The sequence below is a fragment of the Nomascus leucogenys genome, chromosome 2 (genome assembly GCF_006542625.1).
Source record: "Nomascus leucogenys isolate Asia chromosome 2, Asia_NLE_v1, whole genome shotgun sequence".
Classification (NCBI taxonomy): domain Eukaryota; kingdom Metazoa; phylum Chordata; class Mammalia; order Primates; family Hylobatidae; genus Nomascus; species Nomascus leucogenys.
Genome location: NC_044382.1, coordinates 87,436,472 through 87,460,798, shown reverse-complemented (window position 1 = coordinate 87,460,798; position 24,327 = coordinate 87,436,472). Strand labels below are relative to the sequence as shown.

The 24,327-nt window shown below is 47.2% G+C and overlaps 1 protein-coding gene and 1 pseudogene across 2 annotated transcripts in view; both read left to right on the top strand.

Moving 5' to 3' along the window:
* Positions 1 to 364: 364 nt before the first annotated feature.
* The window catches only part of LHFPL2 (LHFPL tetraspan subfamily member 2), a 158,888-nt gene continuing 134,925 nt past the window's right edge, over positions 365 to 24,327 (top strand). Inside the window, exons 1-2 of one of the 2 annotated variants that reach the window (XM_030800445.1) lie at positions 365 to 641; positions 16,960 to 17,064. The gene's annotated coding sequence lies outside the window, so the exon portion shown is untranslated. Of the gene's footprint in view, positions 642 to 5,850; positions 6,586 to 16,959; positions 17,065 to 24,327 lie in introns of those variants that run through there. The other variant, XM_030800453.1, reaches the window with a different exon arrangement.
* LOC100586910 lies at positions 3,708 to 4,734 on the top strand (annotated as a pseudogene).

The following is a 24,327-nucleotide window of genomic DNA, read 5'->3' as shown; positions in this document are numbered from 1 at the left end:
TCCCCGGTGCGGCCCGGAGGAACCTCGCAGGACCTCGGGAGACGCCGCCGCCGCCGCCGCCCGGCGGGCTCAGGGACAGGCTCCCTGGCCCCCGCACCCCCTCTCGGGGATCCCCTGTCGCCGACTCCCTCCCGGACCCGCAGGACACTCCCCTCCGGAGGCCGGGCCTGGTCCGCCCGCCCGCCGCCCCCGTCCCGCCCCGCGCGCCGCGCCGGGAGCCCCAAGCCCGACCCCTCCCCCGGACGCCCGGCCCGCTCGCGGGACGGAGGCGGCGATGGTGACTGGGCAGCGGCGCGGGGCCGGGGCCGGGGCCTGGGCAGGGCGGCTCGGCCGCCTCTTTCTCTCGCTGCCCCCGCCCCTCCTCCTCCTCCCTCTCCCCGAGTGCTAGCCCGGACGGCCGCCGAGCTTGGCGCTCTCTCGCCTCGCCGCCTCCTCCCCCGCGCCGCGGACCCTCTCCCCTCCCCTGCGTCGCCCCCCGCTCCCGCCGCCTCCTCCCGCTCTCCTCCCGCTCTTCTCCCGCCTCCTCCTTCCAGGCGCGGCCAGCGGGGGCAAGAGCGAGGTCGCTGCGAGGAGGCGTCACTGAAAGCCCTGGCTTGGGGAAGGCTGCGGGCTCGGAGCCGGAGACGCCGAGCTGGGGCCGGGTGAGTGGTAGGCGTCGGGCCCGCGCGCGCGCTGCGGGAGGGGAGAGCCGGTGGGCCCGGCCAGGTGGGCGCCACGCGCGGGCGCATGGGGAGCCGTTGCGGCCGGCCGAGCCCGGGCTGCTTGAGCCGCGGCTGGCGCGGGAACTTCGCTTCGGCGCCCTGGGAGACCGCGCGGAGCGGTCGGAGGTGCTGCGGGATGGGCGTTGGGTGCTGGGAATGGGAAGGGAACAGCTGCTGCTCAGCGCCGCCGGCGGCCGCAGAAGTGGAAAAAAGTTGTGCTGGGAACAGCGTCTTCTCGGGAAGCCGGCGCGAGCCCTGCTCTCTGGGCGTCGCTGGCGGGCTTCGGACGGCGGCGCGTGGGTCCCAGGCGCAGCTGGGCTCCGGGTTCCAGCGCGCCTGGCAGCGCTCCCTGGGGGCCGCCCCGTGGTCGCCCTTGCTGTCCCTGGTCCGTGGCGTGTGGGTCACTCTGGCCACAGGCGTCAGCTGCTTCTCAAATCTGGACTGCATTTTTGTGGGCAGCTCAGTGATTTGGGGGTGCGGGCTGGAGGAGATGGGCGTGGAGTGGGGAAGACCGCATCTGGGATGGGCGGCTTGAGCCCACGGGATGGGCAAAGGACTGGGGAGACTCTGCATGTGTCTCTTCATGTTTTTAGGCACACAGTTTTTTTTTTCTTTTCCCTTCCATTCAGCGGCCCAGTGTCCTTCGAACTTAGAAAAGCAAAGAATTTTCTTAAATCCCGTTCAACTTTTCTGTTATTTCAGGATGGTCATGAGTTCCATGAAAGTCCATGTGCTTGTTTCAATGGGAGTAACACCAGAGTAAAGACAAAGTCCTATCCCCACCCCCTGTCCTCGCCTCCACCCGGGCCATTTCCTGTATGTCCCATTTTCTCTGCTGTGATCTCTGCTGTGATTGTGCGAGTGTGTTTGTGCGTGTAGATTACCATCGGTGGGTGACCTACGTGGAAAGGAGAACTCTTTGAAATCGCAACGCGGCCGCTATGGAAAGTGTGTGCTGCAGCCCAGGGAGGAAAGATTCGGGCGAGCCAGAGCTGTTAGAGGCTCACCCCAGAGAGGTAAACGGAGTAACTGAGCTTGAAGGGACATTTATAACCTGCACATTGCTTTTGCCTTACCCCTTGGCCAGAGAGCTCCACTCCTGCTAGGTTTAAGAGAAGATCAGATACTGACTTCTTTGATGTTGACTTTTGCTGGTATTCCTGATTCTTTCCTACTGGTTCTCTTTTAGAAACTATTCCTTTTTAAATTTAAGAGATAGAGAACACATGTTCGCGGGAAGAGGAAATGTTTTTAAGATAGGAAAGAGAAAATCCAAGAGTCTCATTTCTTTTTGCTGTCACACTGTGATAATAAGCTTATTGATCTGTTAGAAATCTGATTCTGATTTTGAAGTAATATCAGATAAAACACTATCTTATAATAGTATTTTTCTCTAAGTGGTCACATGGAGAGCAGACTGGCTTCTTGTGGTTTGCAAAGGGTGCAGCAAACATTTTATATCAAGAAAAATACATTGTGTGTTGTAGGAGAGGGGGATGGGGAGGGGCAGTCATTTGTCTTCAGAGCAGCCTAATTAGGAAGAATAATTACACTGCAAATAAACATTGTTGAATGTAAATTGAGTCATGATATGTGAACCAGTCATTTGTCTATAGGTAGGAAGAAGGATCTTTGTAGATGAGAACAAAGCCGTGCCTTCTGGAAGAAGTAATGTATGCTGTTCACCATATGCATGGGCTCGGTGTTGATGGCACCCAGTGTTTGGGCAGGGAGGAAAAGTCCATAGTAGGAGATGATAGAAAAACAATATATAAAAAACTACATATTTCTTTTTAATGAACACTGTATACAGCTTCTCAACTTCTTTACTGCAAAGAATTGATGAAGTGGTAAACCCAAATATAGGAGACCCAAATTTGGGCTGTTGGGCTCCCAGATGTACCTAAACCTTGGGCATGTTATTTCTCTGTTTCTGTGTCTATAAAATGGTGATGATAGTAATTCAGCTCGGATAATCCCCTGGAAGATTAACTGATTGCTCTTGTACAGGACTTAGGATGGTTCCTCACGCTAAGTGCTCAGAAAGTGTTACTGATGATTATCAGGTATTCCAAATCCCTAGGAAAAAGTGGTGCCTATTAAACAGCTAGAATGCAGAGATACCTGGTTTTAGAGTGAGTGGCTCTGAGTTGAGGCTGGACTCATGCCCTGCCAGCCTACACTCAAAAACACTGATCTTTCTGGAACTTGCAAGCTGCATCCTTTTTGCTCCTTCTGGTTAGCCTTTTCTGGGCCTCCATTTCCAGGGAGTTTGTAGTGCAGGCACTATTTGGGTCTAGAGGTGGAACCCAGATGTGGCTTGCAATTCCAGGCTACATGTCCCGTTGCAATGGCAGCTTCAGGTATTAGGTCCCACCAAAGTGAATATCCAAATTTTATTTGAGGTAGAAAGAAAACTATAGTGATGAACATGATAAGTGCCTCTCTTGGGACTCTTAAAAGCAACATTTTACCCAATGCTTACTGCTCTTAGATACAAACAAGAAGCAAATAGCTAATCTCTAGAATTTACTCCACAAAGCTTTAATATATGTCTTGGGGGCTGGGCCCACAGTGGCTCACACCTGTAATCCCAGCACGTTGGGAGGCTGAGGTGGGTGGATCACAAGGTCAGGGGTTCGAGACCAGCCTGGCCAACATAGTGAAAGCCTGTCTCTACTAAAAAGACAAAAATTAGCCAGGTGTGGTGGCATGCATCTGTAGTCCCAGCTACTTGGGAGGCTGAGGCAGGAGAATCGCTTGAACCCGGGTGGCGGAGGTTCCAGTGAGCTGAGACGGCGCCATTGCACTCCAGCCTGGGTGACAGAGCAAGACTCTTCTTAGCACAATAGTACTTCTTGAGAAGAGGAACTCTGCTAATTTAGGGAGAGTGCCTGTTTGTTCCTTCATTCATCCAGTCATTCAGCAAATACCTAGGGAGCCACTTCCTTGGGCCAGGCTCTATTCTGGGCTCTGGTAACACAGCAAGAACCAAGAGCAGGCCTCTCCTCTTACAGAGTACACATTAGAAGAAAAAAAAAAAACCCATACACCTCTGTTTTCAAAGGACTTCCATAGACCCTGGAAGCTCCCTTTTTGACTCAGAAGAGCTGTACTGGTACGCGGCATGTTGGGTGTCCTTGCCTTCCACTCTCCAGCCTGGTCAGAGGGAAGTGATCTGGCTGGGGCTGGGGGTGGTGGCAGCGTACGGCTAGTGCTGTGGGTCTTCCCAAGGGAGAAGGGGAGGCCTATTTGTTTCTATACTTTATGAAAGTATTCAGTTTTAGTGGCTGAGCACAACTACTGGCCAGTGAATCAAATTGTTTCGCATGCAATGAAAACAAACAGTTTGCAGTGTACTGAGCACCATAGAGACAGCGCTGGGGCAAGTGAGAGCCAGACGGGCACTGGGCGACTCTGTGGCTCACTGAGGAAAAAAAGAACTAAACATGGGCAAAGGAGATCCAAGGAAGCTGAGACGTAAAATGTGATATGCATTCTTTGTCCACACTTGTTGGGAGGAGCACAAGAAGAAGCACCCAGATGCTCAGTCAACTCAAGAGTTTTCTAAGAAATGCTCACAGAGGTGCAAGACCATGTCTGCTAAAGAGAAAGGGAGATTTGAAGACATGGCAAAGGTGGACAAGACCCGTTATGAAAGAGAAATGAAAACCTATATCCCTCCTAAATGAGAGACAAAAAAAGAAGTTCGAGGATCCCAATGTACCCAAGAGGCCTCCTATGGCCTTTTTCTTGTTCTATTATGAGTGTCGCCCAAAAATCAAAGGAGAACATCCTGGCCTACCATTGGTGAGCTGTAAAGAAATTGGGAGAGATGTGGAAGGGCACTGCCTCAGATGATAAGCAGCCTTATGAAAAGAAGGCTGTGAAGCTGAAGGAAAAACATGAAAAAGATATTGCTGCATAGTGAGCTAAAGGAAAGCCTGATGCAGCAAAAAAGCGAGTTGTCAAGGCTGAAAAAAGCAAGAAAAAGAAGGAAGAGGAGGAAGATGAAGATGATGATGATGAATAAGTTGGTTCTAGCACAGTTTTTTTTTTCTTATCTATAAAGCATTTCAACTCCTTGTATACATTTCACTTCTTTTAAAGTAATTGAAAGACTGTGTAACACTTGTTTTGAAATTGTACATTGTCTTTTTTTGTATAGTTAACACGCTACCAAATGTTATCTTTAGATACCCTGTGCTGGTGGTATTTTCTTTTCTTTTCCTTTTGAGACGAAGTCTCCCTCTTTCACCCAGGCTGGAGTGCAATGGCACGATCTCAGCTCACTGCAACCTTGTCTTCCCAGGTTCAAGCGATTCTCCCATCTCAGCCTCCTGAGTAGCTGGGACTGCAGGCGCATGCCACCACGTCTGGCTAATTTTTTGTATTTTTAGTAGAGATGGGGTTTCACCATGTTGGCCAGGCTGGTCTTGAACTCCTGACCTCAAGGGATCTGCCTGCCTTGGCCTCCCAAAGTGCTGAGATTACAGGCGTGAGCCACCATGCCCGACCCTGGTGATATTTTCAGTAGCCACTAACCTTTCCTGATACAGTATGGGGCTTGTAAACTGGCATGTAAATTTAAAGCAGGCTCTCGGTGGTGCACAGCACAGATTAGTTAATATATGGGGTTGGTAGTGTTTTCATCTTCAGTTGTCTCTGATGCAGCTTATGTGAATGTTCTGCTAACTGAATACTATTCTGTAATTGCAAAAAAAAAGAGTTGTGGCTGTTTTGTTGACATAATGAATGCTTCTAAGTAAATACAATCTTTTTTATTAAAAAAAAAACCAGCAATTTTTCCTGCACGTGAGACATGTCAGCCTTAGAAAGGCAAAGAAGGAGTCAAAGGTAGGATCTGACCATCGACTTATAAAAGCCAGATTGTGTCCAGAGAAGAGTCTTAGCTGGCATTTGAAATACTTGATTCTCTCTTGGTGTAGAAGATGTGGCTGAAAGAGGAAAGAAGAGTGAATACTTGGTTCATCATACACCTTCAAGGTTTTGTTTTTTCTTTTTTTTTCATTACTTTAAAAATTGCAGTAATACATGATGAGATAACACGTAAGTTTGGAGTCTAGAAGGCTTGGAAAGGTATAGTGCAGCCAGGGCGCTGACAGTAGTTGTTGGACTAGAGTCAAGGTTGTGCTGGGAAGTACCTGAGGGTTTGGGGTCTTGGGCACTGAGCTAAGGGAGTCTGTATTTCATCTCAAAAGCTGTGTGAAGGCTGGAGCATTTGTAGCAGGTGAATGCTGCGATCATATTGCACTTCAGAAAGAGCTCCATGGCCATAAGGTGGGCTAGGTAACAAGCAGGGCAGGGAACAAGGTGAGCTGGGAGGCTAGTACCAGAGTGCAGAAATCCTGGCAGGACTGGGTGGTGGAGAGAGGAGAGGCCTGCAGATATTGACCCCACTTCCTGTTCATCTCCTGGGGTGGTCCCCTAGGAGAGGGAGTGCACTTTGACTGTTATGGGTCATGGCACCTTTCATTGAGGTAAGCAGTTGTGGGAACCTCAGTTTGGAGAGAGATGGCAAGGAGTAATGAGTTCAGTTGAATCCAAAACTGAACTACAGGCCTTCCAAGAAGAGATGTCCAGCAAAAAGTTGGATTTAGAGGCAGGAGGTGAGGTCTGGAGCTAGAGATGATAGAGGGAGTTCTTTTTACGGTAGTAGCAAGTGTTTGTAGGGAGGCCTCCCTCTCTTGCTTGGCGTGTCGAGGTTTACTAACTGATGCTAGGTGCAAGAGTAATTTGTGTCCTTGTAAGTGAAATTTTCTCTTTCATCCCTTTACCAGGCCTGACTGGCTCGATTGTCCGTCAAGCCCTTGACTTTAGCCTCAAATGACCAGGCTTGTACTGGTGTTATTTTGCAGACTTGGTGAGTTCTGCTTGTTGTTATTTTAAACTGAGATAGTTAAGAGGAATGTACATGGAATGGTCGTGAATGTGTTTGATAGCTAGGATGTGTAACTGATAAAATTGATACCTCACACATGTCTGTTAAGGACTGAATATTTGTGACTCCCAGATTCATGTATATGTTGAAACGCTAACCCCCTATGTGATGGTATTTGGAGGTAGGACCTTTGGGAGGTAATTAGGCTTAGGTGAGATACTGAGGGTGGGACCTCCATAATAAGATCAGTGTCATTATGAGGAAAGGAAGAGAGGCCACAGCCATTATGAGAAAAGGAAGAGAGACCAGAGCTCACTCTCCAGTGTGTGAGGATGCAGCAAAAAGGCGACTGTCTGTCTGCAAGCCAGGAAGAGGGCCCTCATCAGGAACCAAATCTCCTGGCACCTTAATCTTGGACTTCCCAGCCTTCAGAACTGTGAGAAATAAACGTTTGTCATTTAAGCTACACAATCTGTGATATTTTATTATAGCAGCTTGAGCATATATATATGTGTGTGTGTGTATACGGTACATTTTCTTTTTCTTTTTTTTTTTTTTTTGAGATGGAGCCTCGCTCTGTCGCCCAGGCAGGAGTGCAGTGGCGCAGTCTCGGCTCCCTGCAAGCTCCGCCTCCCGGGTTCACGCCATTCTCCTGCCTCAGCCTCTCCGAGTAGCTGGGACTACAGGCGCCCGCCACCACGCCCGGCTAATTTTTTTTTGTATTTTTAGTAGAGACGGGGTTTCACCATGGTCTCGATCTCCTGACCTCGTGATCCGCCCGCCTCGGCCTCCCAAAGTGCTGGGATTACAAGCGTGAGCCACCGCGCCCGGCCCATTTTCTTAAATACAATAAATATATTTAAGAAAATGTAAGATGAACTTCACTTGCTGAGAATGTAAACTAGTTTTGTGTATGTCTACAAAATACTGAATATAGTTAAAAAGGTGTGTTATCTGCACATTTTCCTAAACTTTAATCAGCTAGGTCAGGAGAAACACCCAACTTTGATTTTGACACTTGGCAGGTCCAGAAAGGAGAACCTCAGTGTATTTGGATTTTTCTTCTGGGTTTGTTCTGCCTTTGATTTAATAACACATTATAATGATTAAGTGGTTTTATGGAGACGATTTTACAAATATTTTTGTCAAACTTAAATAAGACTTCCAAGGTATTTACTTGGGGGTGAACTTTGGAAGTTCAGTTAAACTAACTTTTACAACTCTTCACATTAAAAAAAAATAAGCGAGGAAACCTGCACCCAGTTATAGTATTTGAAAGAAGAATATTTCAGCTGGTTAATAATGAACAATGTTTAACGCTGAGGTGACATCAGCAGTAGAAACAATTCTTTCCTTGTGCCTTGAGCACAGAGCATGATTCAACTAGACGTAACCAGGTTGTCTGGCCTTTGACTGCACAAGGGTATTAGGTGGACGATGGGTAGCCCAGGTTGATGTATGGAAACTAGGGTGTTCTGACAGTTTTAAAGCTCTCCCTATTTGTGGGACTAAGAACATTTCCCTTGTGGGCTGAATCTCTCTGGTCCTAAAAGCACACAGATTCCCGGGAACCCATGCATTGCTAATGGGCAGCTGCACACATGTGCGGTTCCGAGGTCTTCATCTCCAACTGCTCTGCACACCCTTCCTCTGAAACATTTCCTTCCCTGCCTTAGAGAGGGTGGCCAGGCTCTCCTACTCTCCGTACTAGGAGAACAAACTCTTGTTTTCATGTCCACCAGGGATGAGGTTTATCTACCTTCTTTTTTGAGGTTACCAAATGGCCCTCAAGGGCTACTGGTGTTAATTTGCATTTCATTCATTTGTGGCATAAATGAGTGTGTGCCAAGCAGGCCCCAGTGAATGCTTGTTGAATTGCAGGCACAACCGTTACTCCTCTTACTGCTGTGGATTTAGGGTAAGTCCAGTGGGGATGATTAATCATTGTTAGTCTGTGTAACCAGCAATAACACCTCACCTCATCCTTGCCTGCTTAACAGGGTTGGAAGGACAGAGACTAAAATTTTAACTGGTTATCTTAATGGGGCTATGAGTGACTAATTTTTTTTTCTTTATTTTTCTGTTTCTCAGATTTTCTACAAGTAGCATATTACTTTTTGAAATGAGAATTAAAGAGCTGGGGAAGGAAGTATTTTGGTTTTTGTACGAAACTAGATCAGTGGTTTTGGTCACAGCATCATACATCGCTTTACATCCATGGTGCATCTTTTGTAAGGCAGTTCCTGTCTTTAAACAGAACTGACATTCCTACTCATTGTTGATATAGTTATAAATACTGGAAGGCTGCAGGAATGTAACTAGGACTGGGGGTTGCGACCCAAATCCAGAATGGGGCAGCTTCCTCTGAATGATAGGGAAGACCCCACCCCTTATAGTGGGTATGTTTGGTATGTTTTCATAAACATTTTAAGTGTGATTTGAGAGGTGTTTCTGTTGTATTGATAAGAAGTACTACTGAAACCTGATTGATAAGAAATGCTGAATTAAATAAGTGCTGTACTGGCATGTTAGATTTTTTTTTTTAATTTCACCGTTCAGTTGAACCTTAACCAGCAGTGAGATCTTAAATATTTCTTTAGCAACAAGCTCCCCACATGCCCGGAAAATTAAGAGGGACTCTTTTTCCTCTCCTGATTCTATTGTTCAGCATTTTCTTTCTTTCCACACTGTGCTGTGTTGTCGGGGCACCTGGAGTTCAAGCTTCCTTTCTCCTGGGGCAGGCTGCAATTGGGCTGAATTTCACATGTTTTCTAGTTTTAAGGCATTTAGCCAGTTGTTTAAGGAAGGCTGTAATTGCATTCACAGGAGCCTCATTCAATCTTCAGACAAGTGGTGCATGGCACACGCTTATTAAGGGCAAAATAACTTCTTAAAAAATTAACTTTCTCTTGCTCACAGAGAACACATTTTCTGAATTAAAAATAATTCAGACTGGATAGTCTGGGAATTACAAACTTACCAGTAAGCAGTGTTTTTGTATTTGTAAATGACTAACACTTGTATATTAAATAGACACGTAAGAAAAACATGGCTCACAACTTTAAAAACAATCTAAAATCACATTTGTTTTCTTTTTTAAAATGGCCAACTGTCTGTTCTTAGAAGATGATTCTACATTCTAGAGAGGTATGTCTAAACAGATACTCTTTCATTTGCCCCTTCTTATAGTGGGCCTTTCAGGGTCCTTCTGCAGTGGAAACTCATAATTACTGACTTAATTACTGACTCTGCATGGATTCATGCTGTAATTCGCAGCATAGTGTGCCGGCTTAAACTGGTGACTGTAAGTCATTTTTGATCTGAATCCTTTTGGTAAGTGGGTGTGCTTAGGTTGTCTTGACTATTTATGCATTTTTATTTTTTCCAGCTTGTGCTTAAGTGTATTGTAAAGAAAGGGCAGCATGAGAGGGAACTAAGCTGATGTGTGAAATGTTTACATTGTTACCAAGCCAAAAAGGGCTGTAGCCAGGAACAGTATGGGTGAAGAGGCCACACTGAATAATAAGAACCCAAATGGTGGTGGTGGGAAGGTGTGAGAGTTTGTGTGTACACCTGTGTGGATAGGTGGCCGGGGGGCCTTTTAGGATAGTCTGACCAGCCGTGTTAGGGAAGAACCACTGCTCCTTTTGGTCTGGAAACTAGACTTCTGGTCCTAAGAGGCTTCTAGCTTTCTTAATATCCATATTGGTCAACAAAACTTGAATGTTCTAAAAAATTTTAAAAACTCAATAACTGCCATCCAATTAGATTTCCTCTAGTTTCAGATGTATATATTTGATTTTTGAAAGCTTGATCATGAGACTTTCATTTCTTCTTGTGAAATTTCAGCTTTCTCAGTTCTGGCATGTTTGGCCTGTCCAGATAGTTGTGAATTCTGATCCAGTCATCTGTCTTGTCAGCCTTCCCTCTGGGCCACAAGTCGTTCTTTGATACATGCAGCCCGTCAGCCACTCAGGTTCTTTGAGTCATTAACTGGTGCTGCTCTCTTAGCCTCCCCTTGTCATTCTCCTCCAGTCCTCTTAGTAACCAAGGGTGCGTCAGCCTTTGCAGGCGGCCGGAGGGCAGAGGGTTGGAGTCTGTGCCAAGATACAGAGGAAGCTAATCATACCCGTGACCTCGACCTCATTAACATTGTGCTGGAACCAAAGAGCCAGCATTCCATGGTATTGTTTGACTTTGGATTGTCTCTGCTGATTTACGACGAGGTCTGTAGTCCTGCCCTGGAAGGGAGGCAGATGTTAGAGCCAGATGAGAATGTGAGACACAATCAGAACTTACTGCCTCCTTTTTTACATTTTTAAATTTATTATTTATTATTATTATTATTATTTGAGACGGAGTCTCGCTCTGTCGCCCAGGCTGGAGTGCAGTGGCGCCATCTCGGCTCACTGCAAGCTCCGCCTCCCTGGTTCACGCCATTCTCCTGCCTCAGCCTCCTGAATAGCTGGGACTACAGGCGCCTGCCACCATGCCCGGCTAATTTTTTTGTATTTTGAGTAGAGATGGGGTTTCACCGTGTTAGCCAGGATGGTCTCGATCTCCTGACCTCGTGATCCACCCGCCTCAGCCTCCCAAAGTGCTGGGATTACAGGCATGAGCCACCGCGCCCGGCCCTTACTGCCTCCTTTTAACTTCCTCAAAACTGGGCTTTGGGTTGTCAGCTATTCATTGGGTCTTGCTGATGGTGATTTGGCCCCAAGACAAACCAGCACTGACAAGACTTGAGTGAAGAGTGTGAGGGAGGAAGGCCTCTGAGAGGCTGGTGCCCGAGTGGGGAGGCTGATGTTCCGGAGTTGTGGGTAGAAGTCCCTACCCCTTCAGGAGGGCTTCTGAAGCTTGGCTGTGCCCAAGAATTGGCTGGAATCCTGTTAAAATACAGACTCTGATACAGCAGGGCTGGGTAGGGCCTGGGATTCTGCATCTCTAACAAGCTCTCTCCATGATGCTGCCCCTGCTACTCCCATGGAGCTCACTTTGAATAGCAAGGTCTCACATTAAACTGCAGCATGAAAGAGACTATGGAAAAGGCAGCTGGTGGCTGAGACCTGTCAGGGCTGAACTGTGCATGCTAGGAGGGCCTGTGAGGTCTGACTTGAAGTTGGTCGCCTGCTACTTAGGGCTGGCCTCTATCAGGATGAGACTGTGAGCCCTCAGCCCTGGCACTTCCATTTGGGCCTTTAATAGCTGTTGGGAGCCACTGTGCAGGGATGCCCTTAATCCTTTAGGGCCGGGAGGTTATGAGCTCTTCCAGTTGAGATACGGTAAAGCTATAAGGGAAGGCCTCCCCCCTCCCCAAGTTAGTTAAAATGATTTCCTCATTACATGTTGGTCATATTCCATAAGTTTAACTAGATTAAGAAGGCTCTAACTTCCTTCCATTAAACCTCTATTTTCCCACATACCCTATAACTTCAAGGTTATGTGATTACAAAGCTTTTAAAAGGTTGCCTATTGTTTCATTGGGAGCATTATTTCTGAAACCTGCCTGACACTCTGCTAAGGTGCTGCCTAGACATATGTGACCAGACCCTACCTGAGGTTTTGGCTTCATAGGTCTGGAGTGGGTCCTGGGAATCTGTATCTTTTAAACAAAGCTTCTAGGTGGTTCTTATGATCAGGAAGGCTCTAGAAAAATCAATTTAGAGAAGCATCAGTTTAGAAACCTGTCTGTCTGAGCTTGTGATATTGGCCATGTCTGAGGGACACCCTTGCCTGTTTATTTCTTGGCCTCTTAGATACTTGCTTGTGAAGGGCTGTCTTCTGTCCCATTGGATCCACTTCACTTTTTATCTTAACACATGCTTTTGCTCTTACAGAGAGGCTCTTATCTTGGATGGAGCCAAATCAGAGAGGCCTTTGTTAATGGTGTAAGAAGTCAGTTCTGTGAAGCCTTTATTTTTAGGAAGGTTTTACAGACACTGATTATTAAGTGCTCAAGATACTGGACTATATAAGCTTTGGGCCTCTGTAGAGAAGTCTTTAAGAATGTCTTGACAGTGATTTTCCCACTCTTTCCTACTTTGGTTCAGACACTGGAGATAATGAGCATTGTTAAGTAATGGATGACCAGAAATGGATGAAGAAGGGGCCCCATCTTCCACAGACCAGCTTGGTTCTGATCCAGGTGAATTGGAAGGTTAAGGAGTTTGCCCTTCCACAATTGTATGAAAATTAACCTCTATTCCTAAAGATGCAGGATCCATCTCAGCCTTACCTTAGGGGCAAAGTCAGCTTATGAAACCAATGAAGTAGGAAATGGTCAGTGTGGAGGGATCAGATGGATATAGAAGGAGCTCCTTACCCAAAAGGTGGAATTCACTTACTGTTGTGCTTACAATTCTACCGTTAGAGAAATAGGGTGAAGTGTTTCCCTTTAAGCCTCTTATTAGACATCTAAGCACACAGAGGACAGGCAATGCGTTTGTGATTTATACGTTAACAGGAATAACTTAATAGAATGCTTCTCGGGATCAGAGTATACAGGGAGTGGACTTTGATAGGGTGGAGTGTGGGGCACTCTTCAAGGAGGGCAGAGCAGGATGCAGGGCCACAGACGGCAGCCTCACTCTTCAAGGAGGGCAGAGCAGGATGCAGGGCCACAGATGGCAGCCTCAGGCACCAGGTGTCCAGGCAGCTCAAGAAGAGCACAGGGTGCCTGGGAGGGCACTAGGCAGAACTTATTCTCATTCATTTAATTGGGGTGTGTGTGTATGTGTGTGTGTGTGTGATGGAAACTTTAATATAATTTACGATGCATTTGGCATACTTCTAATGTGGCCATTTCACATACTAGTTGTAATGAAAAGCCAGGTGATCTATATATGAAAACTAAGACTAAACACCATAATTGTACCTAGGATTGTTTTGGTTGGTTGGTTGGTGTTTTTTTTTTTTTTGAGACGGAGTCTCAGTCCGTCACCCAGGCTGGAGTGCAGTGGCGCGATCTCGGCTCACTGCAAGCTCCGCCTCCCGGGTTCCCACTATTCTCCTGCCTCAGCCTCCCAAGTAGCTGGGACTACAGGTGCCCACCACCACACCTGGCTAATGTTTTGTATTTTCTAGTAGAGACAGGGTTTCACCGTGTTAGCCAGGATGGTCTCGATCTCCTGACCTCATGATCCGCCCGCCTGGGCCTCCCAAAGTGCTGGGATTACAGGCATAAGCCACTGTGCCCAGCCGGTTTTGTTTTTTAAAGTCAGTTTGGTTTTGAGAGAGCAGCTAAATCCAAGACTTGGAAAACGATCCGTTTTCTGTACCTGCTTAGCAGGTGAGCTTGGCCAGCAGCAGAAACCTTCCCTTTTCCCCGGGTGAAGAGGGGGCGGTGGGAGTGTTGGGGCGTCTTTCCCAGGGGACTTGAAGAGAAGGGCTTGAGTCTCCTGAGATTGCATGCCACCTAGGTAATGTGCATTTGTGCATGCTTTCTTTGTCGTATCTGCAAAGAATCATTACATTTGCAGAGTTCTCAGCCTCTGGCTGGCAAAAAGAAACTGAACTTGGGCATTCTGCTGCCAAAGCTTGTGTAAGTGGTGGAGTATGTTTTGAGAACAGAGTGGGGATGGGTTGGGAGATTCTCTTGTCTCTGCTGCTGGAGTAAACCAGAACCGACAGAGGACTTACACAGAAGCACTCCCGAGGGACCAGAACTCTGGGAATATCTATGAAGAACTGACTCACTCCACAGCTCACAGCCATTCCCCGACTCTTCTTCCCCTGGCGTCCCTGCTCTGTCCCTAGATTGGGCTTAGTGCCCCACATTCTAAGATTCATAAGATGTTCCGCCATGTTCTTGAAATGAAACACACAAAAAATGAATCCATTCTTATCACAAATAAAATGTCTTTGTCCTCAAGGGGGCATGATACTGAGGAAAGACGAGAACACAGCGTGTGAAAGGCAGAAATTGATAAGAACTGTCTGTTCTGCCTTCCTGACCTTCCTGTGCCGTTAGCTTGCTCTGCAGCCTTGGGCGAATCATTTTGCCTCTTTGGACTGGAAAGGGTGAGGGGATGGAATCCAGGCCTGAAATTCTTATTCCAGGTGAGTCCATATGGCTGTGTATTCAGTCATTTATTCAACACATGCTTATTACACCCCTTGGAAAGCTCACAGTCTAGTGGGGAGAGACAGGTGGAAGAGCCATGATCGTTGAGGGCTAGCAGGTGTGGCAGTGTGTTTGGCCGTGGAAGGCCTTTGGAGGCGTGGGACCATAGGCACAGGGGCAGGTGGGGAGGCCAGAGGGCTGCAGCATGCAAACACAGGGTGCTGCCCGAACGTAGGGAGGCAGTTGGGGTTTCTGCAGCACTACTTGAGGTGCGCTGAGAATACAGTGTCCTCACTGCCTCCATGCCACGCATGACTTCCTGTGAGTTCCTGCAGCACAGCCACCCTCACGGTGGCATTGGTGTTGGGGGCAGGCCCTGGGAGCTGAGTGGAGCATCATCTCCCTTCATGACCTGAGTGCTATTTTGATGCTTTGGCCTCCACCCCCGCCCCCCATCCCTTTTTGTAAAGAAAGCAAGAGCTATAAAAACATAAACAAGAATGTGAGAACTTGCCTGCTGTTTACAGAAATATGCTTTTTTGGGGGGGAGGGGTAATCTTTTTTATTTTTGTAAGGAGAAGATAGATATTCAAAGAAAGAGGCAGATAAACTGGGCTCTTCTGAATCCTGAATTACTTTATGGCTCCTGGGCCTTGGTGTCTTTGTAACCACAGAGTTCATTTCACTCTCCAGGAAGAAACTTGACCCTCTAATAAAACCACATGGAGCCTTCCAGGGCGACCTCACTGTTTCATTTATGGAGTGGTCAGATTCTGTATCTAGGTGGGAGGAGAAATGTCTAAAAGGAGAAGCATGCGTTCTCTTTCCTTGAAGCTCGAGTTCCCTTTGCCTGTCCTGAAACAGATGAGGGCCCGGGAGAAGAGGAAGGGCCTTGCCTGCACTCCCACCTCCACCTTCCTACCCTGAAGGTGGCTCAGTCCCCTACCCCACTGGTCCACAGGACTAGGAATGGTGCCATGCGTAAAAACCAGGTCTGTGTATTTTTTACAACAGAAATGGGCTTCAAAGCACTGTGGAGTGTGAGGCCTTGAGCACAGAGTTGCTGTTGGGTTAGCAGGCTGGGCCAGCTCTGTACTCTGTCCCCCAGGACTTGCCCTTAGCAAGCATCACCGTCACCCAGAGGACTTGTGAAAACAGTGAATGTGGGTCCCACCCCAGAGATTCTGAGTCACTAGGTCTGGGATGGTGGAGACTTTGTGTTTCTGACACATTCCCAGGTGATGCTGCTGCACCACACGGTGCCACCCAGGCATTTGGTGGGGGTGTGTTGGGGCAGGCAGACTCTGCCCCTGAGGCAGTGGCACTGAGCTGGTGTCTGCCTGGCAGGAACCACCTCGTGCTGGAGGAACCTGGGCTTCAGAAGCAGTGGTTCACTGGAGATGCTGGAGGGAGCTCAGCTTCACTTCTGACCATGAAGGTTGTCTTTCTGTCCTCTCACGACAGACCAGGATGTGGCATTTGGGGCAGCTAAGATGGGGTGTCGTTGCCTCCTTCCAGTTTATTCTCCTCTCTGGTGTTGCTGAAAGCTGTCTGAACCATCCCAGTCTCCTCTCCTGTGTCAGAGCTTGCATTAGCCTTAAGGTAAAGTCCAAACTTTCCCAAAGCAGCTGCAAGAAGGCCTCTTGTGAGGTGAAATGCTTCAGTGGGCACCAACTTCTTTCTTTTGTGAACTGTGTTCTTGCTTCCAGGACCCCCCGTCTTGCTGTTCCTTTTGTCTGGCATGCTCTTTGCTTGCCCTCTAGTTTGGCCACCTCCTTATTTTAGCCCTCACTTGCTCTGAGGAGCTTCCTTCGATGCCTCTGAAATCAGCTGGTGCCTCTGCAAAGGCTCATATATACCCTTGTATTTTCCTCCCTTCAGCTCCTGTCAGTTGCATCAAAGTCGTGAATGCGACCTATTTATTTCTCTTTGTGGACTGTAAGCTCCCTAAGGGCAGGGAACCCATCACATGTTTATGCAGGCATTTCCAGGCATATAGAAGGTACCTGGCATATAGAAGACCTTCCTAATCATTCTGAGGTAGGTACTGTAGGGGAGGAAACTGAAGCACAGGTAGGTTAGCTACCTGGCTGCAGTTACCTTGTCACTGAGTTGTAAAACTAGCATGGTCACCTAGGTCTGTTTGATCCAGCCCCTTGGCCAGGTAACACTAGCCTTGTTTTCTGCTCTGAGACCAAAGAGCTTAGCCATAGACTGCAGGTTTCTGTTGGAACCATCAAAAGACTGGCTACTCCCGTTAATAATAAAAATGACTTTTTCCAATTGTTTTTCAGGTGAGTTGGGAAGCAGACTCTTGAGTTGACAGCTGGCCTATGGTTTCTGCATTTTGTTAAGAAGCACCTCATGCAAGTGAGGGACCTGGGACTGCTCACAGCCAGGTGGGTTGTCCCTATACCTAGATATGACAATGCACTCTGATAACCACCCGATGTTCTCATTCAATAGAAAGAAAATCCTTAAATGTGGGGCAGCATCTTCTCTAAGACAGGTGTAAATTGGTCCCTGTGGCTGTTGTGAGTGGCCTGGTAAAGATGTTTACCTTGCTGGCTCCGCTCCTGGGCATGGCTGGCTTTCTCATTACTCAGCCCTCTTTCCTTTGTTTCAACACCCTTTTCTCTTCCATTTAGGTCGGTGCTTTAGAATTCCTTTTCCTCCTTTAAGGTCCAGCCCAAATTTCTTTTTTTCTTTTTCTTTTTTTTTTTTTTTTGAGATAGAGTCTTGCTCCGTAGGCCAGGCTGGAGTGCAGTGGCATGATCTTGGCTCACTGCAACCTCCATCTCCCAGGATCAAGCCATTCTCCTGCCTCGGCCTCCCGAGTAGCTGGGACTACAGGCACGTGCCACCACACACAACTAATTTTTGTATTTTTAGTAGAGACAAGGTTTCGCCATGTTGGCCAAGCTGGTCTTGAACTCCTGACCTCAAGTGATCTGCCTGCCTTGGCCTCCCAAAGTGCTGGGATTACAGGCATAACCCACCACACCTGGCCCAAAATTTCACCTGTTTTATCAACTGTCTGAATGAGAGGCTTTTCAGAGTGTAACCTTTCTTTGCTTCCTAGCAAAATGAATGGCCACTTCCCTGTGCTCACACAACACATTGGACTTGTCACGGTGAGCTTTACTTAATTGTTTGTGCACATCTTTTTCCTCTTGTCTGTGAGTTCCTTTTGGTACCATCTCCCACCTAGCATGGTTTCTGGCACGGAACAGATTTTCAATAAATGGAAGAATGTTCGTCCCAAGTAGCGTAAGTTATGCTAGGTCACAGAGCAGTAGTGCACTAAATGGCAACCTGTGGCCATGAGCAGCCAGACCCCTTGGCTGCTCTTGGAGAGACAGAGTTTTCAACTAGACCCTGGAAGCCCCAGGCAACCCTGCCATTGGCATGCAGACCACCGTAGGATTGAACATTATCTAAACGTAAAGGCAATAGGGAACAAACAGTAGACTTTCCCAGTGGGCAACCTGAAGGAGATTAAAATATGTCTCAGTGGCTTGAGCATTGGTTTTAAAACACAGTTTAGGTTTAAATAATTTTGATACGACACTTTTAAATCAGGGCACTTGAGTTTTCCTTACTCTTCTTAGTAAGTTAGGTGCTTTGAGAGGTACCCGGATTGGTTTGAGTTAATCTTGCATTATCCCATGTGTTGGGAGTAGAAACCCTCATGGCAGTGGATCACCTGAATGTTGGAGCCAAAATGAGGGTTGAGTCCTTTCAGGAGCTGCTGGGTGGCTGAATTCTCTGATGCCTGGGGTGGCACTTAAATCTAGCCAAAGACTACTATCACTAGGAGAATGTGGTCTTGAGGTTTTGCCCCAGACTTGTTCTGCTTTTGCATTAACACTACACATTGTTCAGCCTTCCAGTTGCCATCCTGGGTGTTTGCAGCACTAAAGCAAAAGAAGTTGTCTTCTGGTTTCTGTGTGTGCTTTCCACAACCTAGTAGAGGTTCCCGGACAGTATGTGCCACGTAAAAGTAGTCACTTCCCCATGGTTTCTTCTGTGTGGTGCTGAGTCCCAGCTGTACAGCTTCCTGAAGGAGAATTGAATGAAAGACGAGGCAGTAAAGGAACCTTGACTCCCAGCTGATCCTCTTCATGGTCTTCAAGTTTCCCAGGGCTTGGATAGAAGGAGGATTTCAGCTTTGCCCAAGAATGCCTAGTCTCCGTGGAATCAGTTTGTCTATCATGCTTGAAAAATAAGCTAAGAAAATACATTGAAATGAAAAAGCCCAGATGTTAAAATATGCGTGGGTTTTAGCAGTCTTTGGAACTTGAGATGTTACTGAATGTTTGTGTCACACCATCCCTGAAGAAGCTGCCGCAGGGCATTTGCTGGGAGTCTGGTCTCCACACTGCCCCACACAGGGAGAGTGATGGCCACTTCATAATGAGCTGCAGTTTACCAAGCTTCTAGGAGATACCTGATCCTCAGAGCCCCTCTTGTTTTACAATGCAGCTCTGATCATGTTAGGAAAAGCAGCAACCATGATAAAGTAGGTCAAACCCTCAAGTAATTGAGCCGCCCAGCTCCATGTAGGGGCTCACCAGGTGTGTGTTCAGGATCACTTCACAGAGGTCGCTAGTTGAATCTTGACTACCCCAAGTGGTCCAAGAAGTGGTTTAGTTCCTGAATCTCCTTAAAGCTTCTGAACTTGTCATATGTGTTTTGGACTTGTTAATAAGGTACTGTGTTTTCATTTGGTGAAATGTTTACTATTTCTGAAGATGGGACTGCTAGCGCCTTATTAGTTGAATTTGTATGTCAGGGTGTGTGTGTATTTTTAATACAGCTGCTTTTGTAGATTGGCCTTGATCCAAAGACACCGTCCAACATGGGCCCCTTGTGTCCAGGGTTGACATTTGGGAGAAATCAGAGCAAAGGCAACTAGCAGACACAGCAGCTTGTCTCCTGATCTGAGACTCGAGTGCCATTAGCATACTGGGCTCTGCATCACAGTTTCTTTTATTGTTGAAATGCCTGGGAACCAGGTATTAGTACAAAGATTAATACGTGGCACATCCTTCCTCAGCCTTTGTTGATTTTTTTTTTTTCAGGTGAAGCCTTTATCTTTAGCTGTAGTTCCTTAAAGAGGAAGCAAAGTCTCTAAAACAGCCTTTCAAGTTTCATTGCAAAGCTGCATGCATATATTGACATCTCTGGGAAGAGTTTGCTCCATTCCATTTCCAGAGCACGATCAATGCATAATTTAGGAACCACCATTTACTTGGACCAGGTAGCTTGTCAGCTGTGTTTGAGTGACCAGTTTTTCTTACCTACTGTAGAGGTTTTGTTGATTTCAGGAAAACGTGCAGGTACTCGTTTCCAGGAAAAGTTGATTTTAAATGGAATATCTTAGACTTTTTCCCTTACAAAAAGATTGGAGGTATTGTTTTATCACTATCATGTCCCCTTTCAGTTAAGAAATGACTGTTTCCTGTTCCTTAGCATCTTTTTAACACTAGGGGCCTTTTTTAGAAGGAAGTCCTTTGGATAAGTAGTTAATAGAGTAGCATTTCTAAATAGGCGAAAGACTGAAAAAAAGTCCTCATCCATCTTTTTTAATGTTAAAGAGTAAATATTCTGTGTCCTATATGATTCCTTTCCCCCTTTTCCCTGTAAATCATTCTTATATTGAGCAATTTCTAAGGCTTTGAAATCCTGTTTTCTCAGGTTTCTTCCTCAAATCTGGGGAAATCTTGGTTGGCTCCCTTCAGATCTCCTCCATTGATGCTTATCTTTCCTGACTTTATTTCCTAATGGCCAAGCTTCAGGGCTCACCTCGGCTGCATTTCATCTACTTGCTTGACATGACTGCGGAGAAGTCCTTCTTCCCTTTATGGCCACAATTTGAAAAAGAAAACAAACAGCTGAAGCTCTCCTTGCAGCCCAGCAGGCTGGGGAAAATAGTGCTCATTCTACTTGTTCCTGGGTTCAAAGTGCATTTAACATTTTATGGGGGTGACCAGCCCTCCCAAGCTGCTGGTTTGAGTGGGCCTGTGTTTTAGCCTGGTGGACAATTAACCATGCTGACCTCCTCCTTTTTGCCATTGCCTTTCTGGCTGAGTTGACGCCAATACTCTGAGTGAGAAGGGGCTGCTGCTCCTTTGAGCGGAGCACCAGGGAGGGGTGGGGAAACATCTGATCTTGTTCAAAGGGGATGTCTCTGAAGCATGAAGATTGAACTGATTGTGACCCCACCCTGGGGGAAGGAGACATTCTCTCTGGAGAACAGGCCAGGAGGAAGAAGCCAGCAATTACCAATCCCATTGGCCTATGGGTCGTCAGGGTCTCATATCCGTTTAAAAGAGAGAGAACCGAGGTAGAAGGTAATAAAGTAGGCCTTAAATTAGAGGAGCAGGGGGTCATTTTATCTAATTTTGTGGTTGTTACTGAGGAATAAAAGGCAGAGAATAAAAGGCAGATAATTTCATTAGCCCTTTTGAGATCTTTATCACAGCAAGATGGCATTTTGGGATCAGCAGAGCCACACAGGGCCTGTCCAGGTCTCTCCTGGTAAAACGAGAGCTCGATTTCCAGTGTGCCAAGGGAGGGGCCGGGAGGCACAGTAACCCTTCAGGGCACTGTGGTCAGGAACAGATGGTGTCTCCTGCCACAGTGAGAGGTTAGTGGCTACAAGTCCTGATGTAGGACTCGGCCAGCTACTCAGGAACGTGGCATTCCATCCGAAAATGAAGAAATCCGCCAGAGAAATGAGCTCCTGCAGAGTTGGGACTTTGTCTTTTGCTTCTGAGGAAGGCTTGTGGGTCCTGTGCTGTTGACTTGTTTTATTTGCAGCATAGTGGTCATCGGACAAATTCCTTTGAGTTGAGCATTATTCAGAGTGTCAAAGCACGTGGTAGAGTTAGCGGAGAGTCAGTGAGAGCTGTGCCTTCTGTCAGGTGAATGCAGTTCTGTTCAGAGTGGAAGTACCTATCCAGGGCTTCATAAATGCCCTGCTGAATAGGCAGGTATTTCTGTTCATGTTTGCAGAGAGGGAGTGAGGCAAAGAGAGGTCCTGTGACTTGCCCGAGGTCTCCATGTAGGGAAGTGGGGAATCTGAATTCTAACTTTGAAATTAAGCTTTCTGTGATCAAAATTAGTAGAAACAGAGGAAAAAGGATGAGGAGGAGAGCAATAAAGGTTTCTTTAAGAGAAAGGAGAGAGAAGTAGTGGTGAGAAACAGTTCTTTGTACTAGCCACCAGCTGGCACCATTCCCCAAAAGCAGCTTGGTTTCTTTCTGTGGGGAGGGAAGCAAAGTGACCAGGGGAGACAGGGAAAGTGAAGGAGGCTGGAGAGGGGAGGATAGGAAGGGATTTTGGAGTGTCTGACACAGCCCTAGGCAGATGCTCGTTAACTTCGAGGGCCTGTGCATATCATCCAAAAGGACAAGGCATCCACTGCCTCGTCAGGAGTCTTGCTGGCTTATTTCTGGGGCCCAGCCTTTCCCACATCTGTCTTCATTCACACCCTTACTGTCTCATGTCTGATGGCTTTCTTGTCCTCAGCTTCTCCTTCTCTACTGCATACATTTCTGCTTACTATATTTGCTTTTTGTTGTTGTTCTTTTATTTTTTGAGATGGAGTTTCGCTCTCGTTGTGCAGGGTGGAGTACAGTGGTGCGATCTCGGCTCACTGCAACCTCTGCCTCCTGAGTTCAAGCAGTTCTCCTGCCTCGGCCACCTGAGTCGCTGGGTTTACAGGCGCGTACCACCATGCCCAGCCAATTTTTGTATTTTTAGTAGAGATGGGGTTTCACCATGTTGGCCAGGGTGGTCTCGAACTCCTGACCTTGGGTGATCTTTCTGCCTCGGCCTCCCAAAGTGCTGGGATTACAGGCATGAACCACCACGCCAGACCTGCTTACTGCATTTCAACTTAGCTCTGAAGAAAAAAAAATACTTCTCTTGAGATGTGTTCATGAAGATCCTACCCACTGTTAAGTACATTTAATCATAGCTTGGGTTCGTATCGTGCTTATACAAATCTGTTCCCCCCATTGATTCAGGAGCTGGTATTTTCCCCTGCCAGTTGATGATGGAGACTGTGGACACCTCCCTTTCTGGTGGATGCAGTGCCCTCAGGAACTCCCAGAAGGCAAGACTCCAGCCAGGGGTTCTCCTGAAATGTCTGAAGGGAATTGCCGAGGGTGGGGCGTGGAGAGGGAAGAAGGTGCACTTGATCCCTTAAGGCTTCTCCATATCCTGTACGTGAATCTTTGCCCCTCTCTACGCGGATGCAAGAGTCCTCTTGCTTTGGCCACGTGCTGCTCCTTTCCTTCAGGACTGTGGCTAATCAGAAGCTGGCTGCACTTCAGTGCCTCTTAAAAGCTTTTTTCCCTGGCTGTGTTCAGGATGTTGAAGTGCAGTGTCAGAAATGATGTGAGTTGATGAAGAAGAAATAAACAAACCCAGGCAGCATGTGAGGAAGGCTTGGCAGCCCTGCTCCTGTTTTTCTTTAGTTTGGATCTGAAGGAAGCAGATTTCCTCATTGGAAGGAATGGGGCTATGAGGGTCCCTGTGCCATGGAGCCTGAGATGTGCATGCCAGTGGGCCTTCTGGACTAGGGCACCGGTTAGTTTAATAACTCTGGGATGAAAATGTGTAGTTTACGGTTGGCAGAATGGAGAGAAGTCACATGGCTGCAACCTGAGCTATATGTCTGTATGTATGTGGAGTTAAAATAGCATCTGTTCAGGGAGGCAGAACATTCCAGAATGCTCCAGTCCCCTCTTGGCACCAATGCAGAGAGTAGAGAATAGGAAAGCTGGGAGAGACTTCACAGAGCTTCTTGTCTAAGCCCCTTAATTTCAGTTTAGGACACTGAATAACTTGGCTAAAGCCCCGTGAGGCCAGGGGCCCTTGTCTGTCTTGTTTGTTCACCTTCATACCTTTGGTGCCTGCATTGTATTAGGTGCTTAACATGCATTTGTTTGGTGAATGAATGACATAAATGAAGATACGACTTCCGACTCCTAATCCAGTGCTCTCTCTGAGATATTTGTAGGCAGAAAAGTCTGTAGAAGTGTTGCCAAATAACTTGTATGTAGTTGAGGCTATCTTGAGATTATATATAGGTTAGAAAATGGAGATGTAGCAAAATCAAACTGGCTCTTTAAATTTGGTGGTGAAGACAGGCTTGCTCAGGTTTGGGGGTGGGTAGGAGGCAGGACTGCCACTTTGCTCAGCAGATGGGGCTCCTTTCACATTGGATTCTGTGTGAGCGGCGCCCGCTGAAGTTGGGCGATGGCCCCAATAGCTTAGCTTCCCCAGAAGAATCAAGATGACTGTGGAAAAAATAGGCTTGAAGTTGCCCCTTTCCTTACCGGCAGCTAGGAGCCTACCCTTCTTTTGCAGCCCAGTCCCCGCCTTTTCAGAGGGATGTGTGACTTGGAGCTCATCAGACTTACCCTCTGTTTGTAGAGGGGTGTGTGTGTGTGTGTGTGTGTGTGTGTGTATAGAATGCTGCAGGTGTAACTGGAAGGTCATGTTTGATCACTGTAGCAACAGGAGTAGGATGAAGTCCTGCACACAGGGTCTCCGCCACTGTCCAACTCCATTTGGAGAATTGCAACTCTGTTGCCATGGGCCCCAGCCAAGGAAACCAGGTCTTACAGTGGGCTGCACTTAGAAAA